The 15,162-nt window shown below is 42.2% G+C and overlaps 1 protein-coding gene across 1 annotated transcript in view; it reads right to left on the minus strand.

Moving 5' to 3' along the window:
- Window positions 1–15,162, minus strand: part of PEA15 (proliferation and apoptosis adaptor protein 15) — a 66,092-nt gene that overhangs the window by 50,156 nt on the left and 774 nt on the right. The window lies entirely within an intron of this gene.

The following is a 15,162-nucleotide window of genomic DNA, read 5'->3' on the forward strand; positions in this document are numbered from 1 at the left end:
TCGGGTCTTTTACCAATCACTGGTATACCAGAGGATTTAACAGGCCGTGAATGGTCCTTCTAGCTCCCCCTCTCCTATTGCTCTGCCTTAGTTAGTGTCAGTCTTTACTGTAGTCATGGCATTTTATTCAGGAAGCCTGGGATGCAGATTGAGTGTGTTACTGTAACGTGGTGCTAAAAACAAATTCCGGGATCTGCTCCTTTAAGAAAAAATTCACATCTCCAATTGTGAAAAATATCAGATTCCCTCGTAGTAGGGCCATGAATAATTCACACAGGTATTTATGGGGGATGGAAAATATCATATTGAAAGTGACAACATTGAACTGTTGTATAATCCGCTGCCGCGTTGCCGCCGGCTCAGGTTTTCTACCATTCTGGACATCAGATCCACAGCGGGAGCCATTTTTATTCTCTATTATTCTCTTTGCGGCCTAAAACGGCCGCACTACATAGAGTTGTGTTACTCCAAGTGGCGTCCTCACCGCCCTAGCGTGGTGACGGACATATTGAGGCCTGAAGAGCATTGGCATTAAAAGCATAGAAAAGCTGGAAAGTAACCTGTAATAGCGGCCAAATTGGTGGTCCTCCGACTACGGCGATTGGTTCCATCCAAATCTGTTGGACAGGACGGACTACTAAATATTCCTCAGTCCCTGACTGGCAACAACAGGATCGGCCCTGAAAATGAAACATGGCGGATCTATGTGGATCCTGGGAACAGACGCCGGGGGGTGGGAGACCAATATAGACGACAGACCAAACCCCCCTACACAAATACAAACTCCAGACCCCTTAAATACAGACACCAGACCCTAAATAAAGACTCACAGAACACCCCCTAAATAAATACAGAGCACAGATCCCCTAAATAAAAAGACACAGACCAGATACCCTACATGAATACAGAAGCCCACACCAGATCCCCTACATAAATATACACCCCAGACCAGACCCTAAACAAATACAGACCCCAGGCCAGACCCCTAAATATATACAGACCCCTAAATACAGACCCCGACCAGACCACTAAATAAATACAGACCCCAGACCAGACCCCTAAATAAATACAGACCCCAGACCAGACCCCTAAATAAATACAGACCCCAGACCAGACCCCTAAATAAATACAGACCCCAGACCAGACCCCTAAATAAATACAGACCCCAGACCAGACCCCTAAATAAATACAGACCCCAGACCCCTAAATACAGACCCCAACCCAGTGTAGACAGTCGCCTCTCCCCGTTTCTGCAGTCCTCTTCACTCCCGGGATACAGGTAACGTCCTGACGCCGGCAGCGGTGTCCGGGAGTGACGAGGACTGCAGGAACGGGGGTAGGTGAGTATTTTGTCAAAACGTGGGGCACCCGGGAGATTTTCCTGTTCCCCTTTTTCCGGGAGAGTTGGTTGAAGTCCTCCGAGTGTCCGTCATCATTTCCTTCTTCCTTATTTTATGTTATTTCACTTCCCAACCTCCCGGTAAAGTTGTTTTACATCTTCCGGGGAATCCCAGGCGTCATTACTATTCTATGATCTAACTCTCCGGGCCGCGGATTCTGAACGCCTCCTAATCCCCCCATCACTTTCTTCCAAACATCCGTCTTATTTTACTTTCTTCTTGTCCTTTTAACCTGCTCCGCACAACATTCTCATTTTCATCTTTGCTCCCATAAACTTCATCCCAAGTTCCCCCCTCCCCCCCTTTAAATGGAATGGAATGTCCGGACGGCTGATGGCTTTATGCAAAAATACTGTGGGGAGCAAACAAAAGGAGTAACGGAGAGGGGGTGCACTTGGGTTTGAGCGAACAATAGTGCTTTTATCTCCGTGTTCCCCAGGATCTTGAACTGCCGGCTACGGAAGGGTTGGACGCCCGTCAAAGTACAAAAAGGCTCTCGATAAAATATAACATTGACAGATTCTGTTGTCAGGCGGGGAGGGGGGTTACAATAAAAAATACACAGTTTAAAAAAGTCCTAAATGGACGGCCATTCTCGTGCAGAAATTCCAATATATGGCATTCGATTTCGGATGGCACCGTAACCTCATTCTGGAATATTGTAATAGACAAAATGTATATATTTTTTTTTTTGTAACAAAACTTTTTGAATATTTTTTTGAAATTCAATTTACATTTTTTGAGATCCACATAGTCCAATACTCTCTATAGGTTGTCACAGCAACCGCTTCAAAGGGAACTTCATATTTGGGTACACACGTGATATCCTATCAAAGCTGAACCATTGGGTAATGAGAGGGACCTGGTAATAATTACGAAATTGCGATTTGAAGGCGTTCACTATGTTCATGGAAAATGGAAGCTCATGTCCTCCCTTTAAATTGTGAATGGAATACGTCTCTATTCAGTGACATGGAGTCAAGTTCGCTACGAGTCATTTCATATCTGATGATGGAGATTTTACAGCGATCTGAAAGCACTTCCCCTCCTTCCTCAATCCCACCGAGCCTCATAGTATTCAGGTCAAAACAGAAATCTGCACAACATGACTTCTTCCCAACAGATGGGCTGACACAAGGCATAGCACTGACGGGCTGAGCCTCTAAGCTTCTCAATGCAAAGCCCCATCCTAACGAGGTACAGAGATGGAGCCATGCCACCAGTCACTGCATCCTGAGACGTCTCTATTCCAAACCCATCACCCCATGTGGATTACAAAGGCCTGACCCATACTTCAAAACCTCCGACCCCAAACCCACTGCGGCCTGTGACTGCTTAATACTGATGAAACATATAATCTTATTAACCATTTCTGCTCCACATTACAATTAAAGGGTCATACTAGCCAAACATATAAGAGATCTATTGTACAGCAATAATTACTGACCTGATATAGAGAACTAAAATATACATAGAATATAACTACTATAATACTGCCCCTATATACAAGAATATAACTACTATAATACTGCTCCCTATATACAAGAATATAACTACTATAATACTGCCCCCTATATACAAGACTATAACTACTATAATACTGCTGCCATATACAAGAATATAACTACTATAATACTGCCCCTATATACAAGAATATAACTACTATAATACTGCCCCTATATACAAGAATATAACTACTATAATACTGCCCCTATATACAAGAATATAACTACTATAATACTGCCCCCAATATACAAGAATATAACTACTATAATACTGCCCCTATATACAAGAATATAACTACTATAATACTGCTCCTATATACAAGAATATAACTACTATAATACTGCCCCCAATATACAAGAATATAACTACTATAATACTGCTCCTACATACAAGAATATAACTACTATAATACTGCTCCTATATACAAGAATATAACTACTATAATACTGCCCCTATATACAAGAATATAACTACTATTATACTGCTCCTATATACAAGAATATAACTACTATAATACTGCTTCTATATACAAGAATATAACTACTATAATACTGCCCCTATATACAAGAATACAACTACTATAATACTGCTCCTATATACAAGAATATAACTACTATAATACTGCCCCTATATACAAGAATATAACTACTATAATACTGCCCCTATATACAAGAATATAACTACTATAATACTGCTCCTATATACAAGAATATAACTACTATAAAACTGCCCCTATATACAAGAATAGAACTACTATCATACTGCCCCCTATATAAACGAATATAACTACTATAATACTGCCCCTATATACAAGAATATAACTACTATAATACTGCCCTTATATATAAGAATATAACTACTATAATACTGCTCCTATATACAAGAATATAACTACTATAATACTGCCACTATATACAAGAATATAACTACTATAATACTGTCCCTATATACAAGGATATAACTACTATAATACTGCCCCCTATATACAAGAATATAACTACTATAATACTGCCCCTATATACAAGAATATAACTACTATAATACTGCTCCTATATACACAAGAATATAACTACTATAATACTGCTCCCTATATACAAGAATATAACTACTATAATACTGCCACTATATACAAGAATATAACTACTATAATACTGCTCCTATATACAAGAATATAACTACTATAATACTGCCCCTATATACAAGAATATAACTACTATAATACTGCCCCCTATATAAAATAATATAACTACTATAATACTGCCCACTATATACAAGAATATAACTACTATAATACTGCCCCCTATATACAAGAATATAACTACTATAATACTGCCCCCTATATACAAGAATATAATTACTATAATACTGCCCCCTATATACAAGAATATAACTGCTATAATACTTCTATATACAAGAATATAACTACTATAATACTGCCCCTATATAAAAGAATATAACTACTATAATACTGCTCCTATATACAAGAATATAACTACTATAATACTGCCCCCTATATACAAGAATATAACTACTATAATACTGCCCCCTATATACAAGAATATAATTACTATAATACTGCCCCCTATATACAAGAATATAACTACTATAATACTGCCCCCTATATACAAGAATATAACTACTATAATACTTCTCCTATATACAAGAATATAACTACTATAATACTGCCCCCTATATACAAGAATATAATTACTATAATACTGCCCTCTATATACAAGAATATAACTATAATACTGCCCCTATATACAAGAATATAACTACTATAATACTGCCCCTATATACAAGAATATAACTACTATAATACTGCCACTATATACAAGAATATAACTACTATAATACTGCTCCCTATATACAAGAATATAACTACTATAATACTGCCACTATATACAAGAATATAACTACTATAATACTGCCTCCTATATACAAGAATATAACTACTATAATACTGGCCACTATATACAAGAATATAACTACTATAATACTGCTCCCTATATACAAGAATATAACTACTATAATACTGCCCCTATATACAAAAATATAAGTAATATAATACTGCCCCTATATACAAGAATATAACTACTATAATACTGCCCCTATATACAAGAATATAACTACTATAATACTGCTCCCCTATATACAAGAATATAACTATTATAATACTGCCCCTATATACAAGCATATAACTACTATAATACTGCTCCTATATACAAGAATATAACTACTATAATACTGCCCCCTATATACAAGAATATAACTACTATAACACTGCCCCCTATATACAAGAATATAACTACTATAATACTGCCACTATATACAAGAATATAACTACTATAATACTGCTCCCTATATACAAGAATATAACTACTATAATACTGCCCCATATACAAAAATATAAGTAATATAATACTGCCCCTATATACAAGAATATAACTACTATAATACTGCCCCCTATATACAAGAATATAACTACTATAATACTGCTCCCCTATATACAAGAATATAACTACTATAATACTGTGCCTATATACAAGAATATAACTACTATAATACTACCCCTACATACAAGAATATAACTACTATAATACTGCCCACTATATACAAGAATATAACTACTATAATACTGCTCCTATATACAAGAATATAACTACTATAATACTGCCCCCTATATACAAGCATATAACTACTATAATACTGCTCCTATATACAAGAATATAACTACTATAATACTGCCCCCTATATACAAGAATATATCTACTATAACACTGCCCCCTATATACAAGAATATAACTACTATAATACTGCTCCTATATACAAGAATATAACTACTATAATACTGCCTCCTATATACAAGAATATAACTACTATAATACTGCCCCTATATACAAGAATATAACTACTATAATACTGCTCCTATATATAAGAATATAACTACTATAATACTGCCCTCTATATACAAGAATATAACTACTATAATACTGCCCCCTATATACAAGAATATAACTACTATAATACTGCCCCTATATACAAGAATATAACTACTATAATACTGCTCCTATATACAAGAATATAACTACTATAATACTGCCCCCTATATACAAAAATATAACTACTATAATACTGCCCCTATATACAAGAATATAACTACAATAATACTGCCCCCTATATACAAGAATATAACTACTATAACAGTGCCCCTATATACAAGAATATAACTACTATAATACTGCTCCTATATACAAGAATATAACTACTATAATACTCCTCACTATATACAAGAATATAACTACTATAATACTGCTCCTATATACAAGAATATAACTACTATAATACTGCCCCCTATATACAAGAATATAACTGTTATAATGCTGTAGCAAGCAATTGTGTTATGAAATAAAAATGAAGACTTGCCGTTACCCAGATTATGAGCGCATAGCTCAAGTATTTAAGTATGGTGCATACTATCTGTGCTTTTAGAAATAAGCCTGAATATCTGCACAGGTGTAATATAAAGACAAGCATTACTTACACATAGGCATGCCATAAGCAGGAGCAAGGATAAAATGTGGCTTTTTCTTCTGGATAGCATCTTTGGTGGTGCCTATGGCAGCCCAAAATGTCCATTTTCTGCAATCTGACCCACCTAGGACTAAAGGCTCTTGTGTTATACCCCAGCACCGGTAGGACTACAAGCAGTTAGACAATAGCAGCAATGTGGGTATTGCAGTGTAACTACCCTTGAAGACTTGGGGTCTCTGTGGATCCCACAGCGGTCCCTAATCTGCATGTGTGTAGGCTACTTGCTCCGGGGTTAGCTTAGTGATTTAGGGGATTTATTTTTCAAGACTAACAAATTGTGTTTTGTGGTAGGGAATGGGTTAATACCGAGGCCACGTCGCTACCATCTGCGGAAACATTTTTCAGTTGTGGATACAGCAGTGAGCGTGGGGCTGACAGTCATTTTTATAGAGGAAGTCAAATCTTTTCAGCTTCTCTCACATCTGACCTGCACTTCCTTCTCGTTTCCAAACCAAAAGAAATCAGTTTAGCTTTTTTGTTGCACAAAATTGTCTAGACACAATCCAGTCCTTTTAGACATTTTCTATTTCCATTGTGGCTAAGGAGGAGTGTTCAAGATCTCTACTTGCTGTCAGTGAATGGAAGCATTCCCGTTGCCTTAAAACCCCTTCTGATCATATCCAAATAACATAGGTGCGACTTTCAGTTGGACATGATCAGGAAGGGTTATCAGTCTGTGAATGGCAGCCATGGATGTCTCTATACACTGACAGTAAGCGGAGAACTGAAATGCAAAGTATATTAGAAAGTTGTATAACTTTTTAATACTCAATAAACTTTATTTACATAGGACGGGACGGCCCTCGGTGTCTTGCCCTGCCGCCCAGCTACCCCTGCAGTATATAAGGTATCCATTCTCACTGCCTAGATTGACATGCCGGCGCACACGTCTCTCCGCGTTCAGACATTCTTGTTAGACGCCTCCGCACACATCAGAACTTTATTTTTCCTCGGGGTAATACATCTCTCTTCGCTTTCCACCTTAATGTATTCCTTGCAATTGAAAAGTAACAGTTTATTTAAAAACAAATGTGAACTCGGCTCCGCCGCGCAGCGTCTTCTCTCACGACAACGGATGCGCAATCGCTTCTCAGATCAGGAAGACGTGGGAAGGAGACAGGTGTAAATAGAGAATTCAATGGCGAGAGGTAAATCGGCTCCACGTATGTATTCACTGCTATCGAGTTCCGGTATATCATTCCTATAATATAGTCTTCTGAAATACTCTGTGCTGCTGGAGAATCTGCTGTTAGTCTGTGACCTCCCACTTGTATCCATTCCCCTCCTCACATCATGACATTGCCCTTATCATATTCCCTGTCCTCACTAATATCATCACATAAGTGGACAGATCCTCGCATCCCACAAGATCAGCATTCTCCTCTCCTGAAATGCTCTGTGCTGCTAGAGACCCTGTTCTTTCCAGTATTAGTCCATAACCTTCCACTTGTCTCCATTTCCATCCTCACATCATGACACTGCCCCTGTTACCTACAATCCTGACTTTATCAAGATCAGCACATTGATCTTCTGAAATACTTTGTGCTGCTGGGGAGCTCTGCTCATTGCAATATCAGTCGGTGACACCCCCCTGCCACTTGTCTCCATAGTCTTTTTCAGACAAAGATACTATCCCTGTCTTCATCAGGATTATTGAACTAATTTCCTGAAATACTCTGTGCTGCTGAAAGTATATAACACCTGCTCTATCTATCCAAGTAATAAAACCTCTAAGGGTTAAATAAATGTGGCCACTAACTCCCTTCATTAAAAGGAGGAATTTTACAGAAATAACTTGAATTTCCTCGTTTTGTGCCTCTTCAAATTCAACAGAGTTTATAAACAGAATTTTTTTTAAAAAGTTATTTAAAATTTGTTTTGCCAGTGGGGGAGGGGGGGGGGTCGACCCCATTATAAAGCAGGCAATGGCCGCATAGAGGTCTTATTTACAGGGTAAGTCCACCCAAAACCTCAAAATTCAGGACTGACTGCAGTAAATACAATAACCCACTCCCCTCATATCACATTCACAGGGGTCCAGGAAGCTGAGATATGAGGAGCTGTTTGGGGTCTATAGCTGCTTTAGCTGTCCATGTGACCCCAAGATAAATACAGACCCCCCTGGACCAGACACCCTAAAAACAGACCTCAGACATAAAATATAGACCCCAGACCCCCTAAATACAAACACAAGAGTAGACCCTAAATAGATACAGACCCCAGACCAGACCCCAAAAATAAAGACTACAGACTAAACCCCCAAAATACAGACCACAGACTAGACCTCTAAATACAGACCCCAGATTAGACCCCTAAATACAGACATCAGACCGGACCCCCTAAATACAGACCCCAGATTAGACCCCTAAATACAGACATCAGACCGGACCCCCTAAATACAGACCACAGACTAGACCCCCTAAATACAGACCCCAGACTAGACCCCTTAATAAAGACCCCAGACTAGATCCCTAAATACAGACCCCAGACTAGACCCCCAAAATACAGACCACAGAATAGACCTCTAAATACAGCCCCCAGATCAGACCCCCTAAATAAATACAGACCACAGACTAGACCCCCTAAATACAGACCCCAGAGTAGACTTTTTAAATACAGATATCAGACCAGACCCCTAAATAAATACATACCCCAGACTAGACCCCCTTAATACAGACCCCAAAGTAGACTCTTTATATAAAGACCCTATACTAGACCCCCTAAAAACAGACTTTAAACCTAAAACACAGACCCCAGACCAGAACCTCTTAATAAAGACCCAAGACCAAACCCCCAAAATACAGACCCCCCAGACCCCCTAAACTACTACAGACCTCACACTAGATGTGGAAGCCTCCCCACCCCTCTCCCCGCACCTGCACTCCTCTTCACTTTCTGGTGTCAGACGATGTCTGTGGCGGCGCCCTGGAGCGCAGAGCTCAGGAGCAGAAACGGGGAGAGGTGAGTATAGCCGGGACCTGAGGTGAGTATAGCGGGGACCTGAGGTGAGTATAGCGGGGACCTGAGGTGAGTATAGCGGGGACCTGAGGTGAGTATAACGGGGAGAGGGGAGTATAGCGGGGACCTGAGGTGAGTATAGCAGGGAGAGGTGAGTATAGCGGGGATCTGAGGTGAGTATAGCAGGGAGAGGTGAGTATAGCGGGGACCTGAGGTGAGTATAGAGGTGAGAGGTGAGTATAGCGGGGACCTGAGGTGAGTATAGAGTGGAGAGGTGAGTATAGCGGGGAGAGGTGAGTATAGCGGGGACCCGAGGTGAGTATAGCGGGGAGAGGTGAGTATAGCGGGGAGAGTTGAGAATAGCGGGGACCTGAGGTGAGTATAGCGGGGAGAGGTGAGTATAGCGGGGACCTGAGGTGAGTATAGAGTGGAGAGGTGAGTATAGCGAGGACCTGAGGTGAGTATAGCGGGGAGAGGTGAGTATAGCGGGGACCTGAGGTGAGTATAGCGGGGACCTGAGGTGAGTATAGCAGGGAGAGGTGAGTATAGCGGGGATCTGAGGTGAGTATAGCAGGGAGAGGTGAGTATAGCGGGGACCTGAGGTGAGTATAGAGGTGAGAGGTGAGTATAGCGGGGACCTGAGGTGAGTATAGAGTGGAGAGGTGAGTATAGCGGGGACCTGAGGTGAGTATAGCGGGGAGAGGTGAGTATAGCGGGGACCCGAGGTGAGTATAGCGGGGAGAGGTGAGTATAGCGGGGAGAGGTGAGAATAGCGGGGACCTGAGGTGAGTATAGCGGGGAGAGGTGAGTATAGCGGGGACCTGAGGTGAGTATAGAGTGGAGAGGTGAGTATAGCGAGGACCTGAGGTGAGTATAGCGGGGAGAGGTGAGTATAGCGGGGACCTGAGGTGAGTATAGCGGGGACCTGAGTTGAGTATAGCGGGGAGAGGTGAGTATAGCGGGGAGAGGTGAGTATAGCGGGGACCTGAGTATAGTGGGGACAGGTGAGTATAGTGGGGACTGGTGAGAATAGCGGGGACCTGAGTATAGCGGGGAGAGGTGAGTATAGCAGGGAGAGGTGAGTATAGCGGGGACCTGAGTATAGCGGGGAGAGGTGAGTATAGTGGGGAGAGGTGAGTATAGCGGGGAGAGGTGAGTATAGCGGGGACCTGAGTATAGCGGGGACAGGTGAGTATAGTGGGGACAGGTGAGTATAGCGGGGACCTGAGTATAGCGGGGAGAGGTGAGTATAGCAGGGAGAGGTGAGTATAGCGGGGACCTGAGTATAGCGGGGAGAGGTGAGTATAGCAGGGAGAGGTGAGTATATTGGGGACCTGAGTATAGCGGGGACAGGTGAGTATAGTGGGGACAGGTGAGTATAGTGGGGACCTGAGTATAGCGGGGAGAGGTGAGTATATTGGGGACCTGAGTATAGCGGGGACAGGTGAGTATAGTGGGGACAGGTGAGTATAGTGGGGACCTGAGTATAGCAGGGAGAGGTGAGTATATTGGGGACCTGAGTATAGCGGGGACAGGTGAGTATAGTGGGGACAGGTGAGTATAGTGGGGACCTGAGTATAGCGGGGAGAGGGGAGTATAGCGGGGAGAGGTCAGTATAATGGGGATCTGAGTATAAGACCCTACAAACATCTGTGTATAGCAAATTTTCCGGGACCCCTGTGCGTCTGACACATTAGGGGTGGGATATTGGGGTTCACAGCTATCACTCCTCAATTTTCAGGTTTCGGGTGGAGTTAGACTTTAGGAACAAATCTAACCAATCGGGGAGGTGGGGGGTGACAACCGGCGCTTTGTTGCGCTATGCGGGGGTGATATATAATGGCATGGGTGTAAATGTAAGATGAGTCTTGAAGAGAAATTAGGGGTGCTTCCTTTTTTCCCCAATTTAGTATTAATAGGGGTGCTAATTGCCCCCTTATATACCCCCGGTGGGATTGCTTGGTATAAGGTAGAAAAAGGGAATGATCGCCTCCGCTAACCTCATATATAGGTCAGGATTTGTGATTAATTAGCCCAGTTCTTAAAGGTACAGTACCCTCAAAATAGGTCACGACCGACTCGATCCCCTCTCTCCCCCCCCCCCTCACTAACTTGTTTCTTCCTGTGCTGAAATCATGAATTCTTTTGCCTCCCAGTCTGACAATCAGTCCCGCTTCCTGCCGGCTGGGTAATACCAGTGTTATCTCTACATGGCTGGCCTGCTAATGTTACACTGAAGGAAGCCGGCGCTTTTAATTCATTGAATCTCAATGCCTCATTTAACACTTTCAGTTCCGGCCCGGCTGCAGCTGCCTCAGGGAAACAAACCGGGTTTGTCAAATACATCAGAATTTTTGGGTCCCCAATAGAGAGAGAAAACTTCTTGCAGTAAAACCTTTTCATTGTAAACTCCTCCTGCAGTCTGTATTATTCTCTAAGGAGCGAGGGTGGGGTCCTGACTTAATACACCGCTGTCATTTTGTGGCACACAATAATATTTTGTAACACCGAATACCCTGCGATCATTTTGTGGCACGGAATTTTATTTTTAGACACAGATTTTACTGTTGTAACACAAAATTTGATTCTGTGACACCAAAAACACTGCTGTAATTTAGTGGCACCGATTTCTTTCCTGTGACGCAGAACATACGGATGTAATTTTGTGATATAGAATACCATTTTGAGACACAGAATATACTTCAATAGTTTTGTGGCACAGAATACACTGCGATAGTTTTGTGGCACAGAATACACTGCGAATTTTTTGTGGCACAGAATACACTGCGATACTTTTGTGGCACAGAATACACTGCGATACTTTTGTGGCACAGAATACACTGCTGTAATTTCGTGATACAGAATACTATTTTGTCATTTGATCGCTCCATTGCTCACACAAAGTCTCCACCTGTACAAAAACAAGAGCTGGTATAGGGACTGATTAGTGATACCCCAGAACCCTGGTCATTGTCCGAAGCACTGATGTCATTAAAACTTGGTGAAAGGAGATTGGTGAAAAGAGCGTCTTTTGCTCTGGAGGACCCGGTTTGTCTGAGCAGCTCTTTTAATGTCATTAGGCACATTGTAATACTTTATTTCTCCTGCGGAGGTGCTATAGAGAAATGAAACACTTGTTGCTGGTTCCTCTGTTTGAAGCGGACGGCCCCTTTAAGTGCTAACACATCAATGCGGGGTCCGGTAACCCATTAAGTTTCCACATCTGTTTTAAGCATCCCTGTGCTTGGCGCAGTCTTTTTGTGATCTCAGTATATTTGTGGCTGAGAGGAAACAGATGAGCAAGAGAAGAAACATGTGCAGCACCAGGACTTCAGCCACTGTTCCCTCCCGGGGCCTTTACTGCTAAGTCCTGACACTAAAACCCTCAGAAACCCCAAATCTAAAGCCTGACAATCAGCTTCCTGTCACTCATCACATTGAAAAACAATACAGTCAGCCTTTCCCCAACCATAAATGGCTGATAACAGAGAGCAATTGACTTTATTTACGAGCACAATAAATGGAGCGGATATAGAGGTATGATAATAAGGCAACAACAGAAGGAACTGGTGCTGAACACGGTGGTCCCATTACTAGTGTTCAGCTGAGATTCTCCTGGACTTCCAGCAGGGCAGACAACTTTCCTGCACTGTTAATGGGTGTACCCTGGCACTGTTTGTGGAGGCACTCTGACACTGTTAATCAAGTCACTGTTTTTGGTAGACTGTATCTGATATTGTTTATAGGGACACTTGGCACTATCAATACAGACACTGTGGCTGGCACTGTTTATGGGGCACTATGGCAATGTTAATAAAGCCACTGAGTCTGGCACTGTTTATGGGGCACTCTTCTGACACTGTTTATAGGTGCACTATGGCATAGTTGATAGAGGCACTGTGGCTGACAATTTTTATGGGGCACTCCAGCTTGCATTGTTTTTGGGGCACGGTGCCTGACAATTCTTATGGGGCACTCTGGATGGCACTGTTTATAGGGGCACTTTGGCATAATTAATAGAGGCATGGTGTCTAGCACTGTTTAGGGGGCACTGTGGCTAGCACTCTTTATGGGGCACTCTGGCTGGCACTGTTTATAGGTGCACTATGGCATAGTTGATAGAGGCACTGGTGCTGACAATTCTTATAGGGCACTTCGACTGGCACTGTTTACAGGGGCATTGTTTCTGACAATTCTTATGGGGCACTCTGGTTGTCACTGTTTATAGGGGCACTTCGGATGTTATGTTATTTCCTACTCGGGATAAATTAAGCGGCAATCCTAAACTGACAACTATCGGCAATGAGGAGAACATGCCATAATTGGCAATTGCAGGCTACTCGACAATGGCAACAAATCATCCCACGGTGCATAGTAGCATAATGGGAATAGTAGTTTTCTCTACAGTTGGACTGGGTCCACACTACAACTTTTTCCATGTGAGCCCGGGCTAGTAGCATGGTCAGCTATACATGTGGCAGGGACATCCTTCCATTGCTTTGGCATGTCTGTCGTGTGACCATCCCGGGGTATCTGGCATGGCCATTTAGTCCCAGCCTTAGATAGTTCACAGTCATGAGCTGGACCCTGGCATCAGAAAATAACTTTATATGAGCCCCCCCCGTTCCACTTGTCAGGTGTCCCATGTCTATGGCCGGCCAGGGATGCCCTCTTTGGAGGTCTGGTCGTGCAAGCAAACAGGAAATACCAATATTCGTAGTGACAGAATTAGTTTGGGCTCAGCTTCCTAAATCAATGACCCCGCTTATTGTCACATGTCAGTCCTCGTGTGATGGAACTCTTAACCCTTTCCTGCCATTACTTGCTATTAAATAACATGTACAATATAGACTATTATGGCATTGTTATACGTCAAACATGTCGACACCAGTTCTTGCCCCGCATACACCCTATATATGGTTTTATGTGACAGTAGTGAATGCTGGAATATGTAGTCCCGCAGCGATGACGTCATACTGGGACTTGAAGTTCCATAGCCACCGGAGAGCCACTATCTGGCAGTAAAGTTTAGTGATATGTATCGGCACCGGAACCCAAGAAAGGATCGTGCTCGTTACATGGTTGTTGCTACTCTATATAAGGTCTTCTATCAGGTCCATATAGATCAGGTCCATATAGATCACAAATCGGTTACGGTGCAGCTTCCCCTTTAAATGTGTTTGTATTTGGTGCATACTTTACAGCTGGATCATGCACGCTGCATGCCATTACCCTGTCTAATATTCATGAGTAACGCATTTTACATCCATCGCGTTACCGGGTTTTATATTTGATGTTGTGTGGAATGATCGGCCTCTGGTGTACGAGCGTGTCTCTGCTAGATCAGCAGAGCGTAATACAGCGGAGAGTCCATTGTAGTTCATGTTCTCTGCCTGATACAGACACTAGGAAGTGGGTTTGTCAGCCTGTTCTGTGCAGTTTCTCTATCCCACGCCCAAACTTCCGAATGTGACTTCTACGGCGATTCCTCAGGACGCTCAACTATGTGGCGGGAGACAAGGCGGAGATGGGTGGGAGCACCTTAACGGGCTCCTAACTAATAAATATCAATCCCCTATGGATTTTATGTCCCCAATATATGGTAAATGTAATGGGCGATAATCAGGAGCACCAACGTCTTGCCCTTAATCATTGACCTGCAACGTCTACCAGATGCCTTCAAAAAGTTCCCTCAACCCAAGCA

The sequence above is a fragment of the Rhinoderma darwinii genome, chromosome 12 (assembly GCF_050947455.1).
Source record: "Rhinoderma darwinii isolate aRhiDar2 chromosome 12, aRhiDar2.hap1, whole genome shotgun sequence".
Classification (NCBI taxonomy): domain Eukaryota; kingdom Metazoa; phylum Chordata; class Amphibia; order Anura; family Rhinodermatidae; genus Rhinoderma; species Rhinoderma darwinii.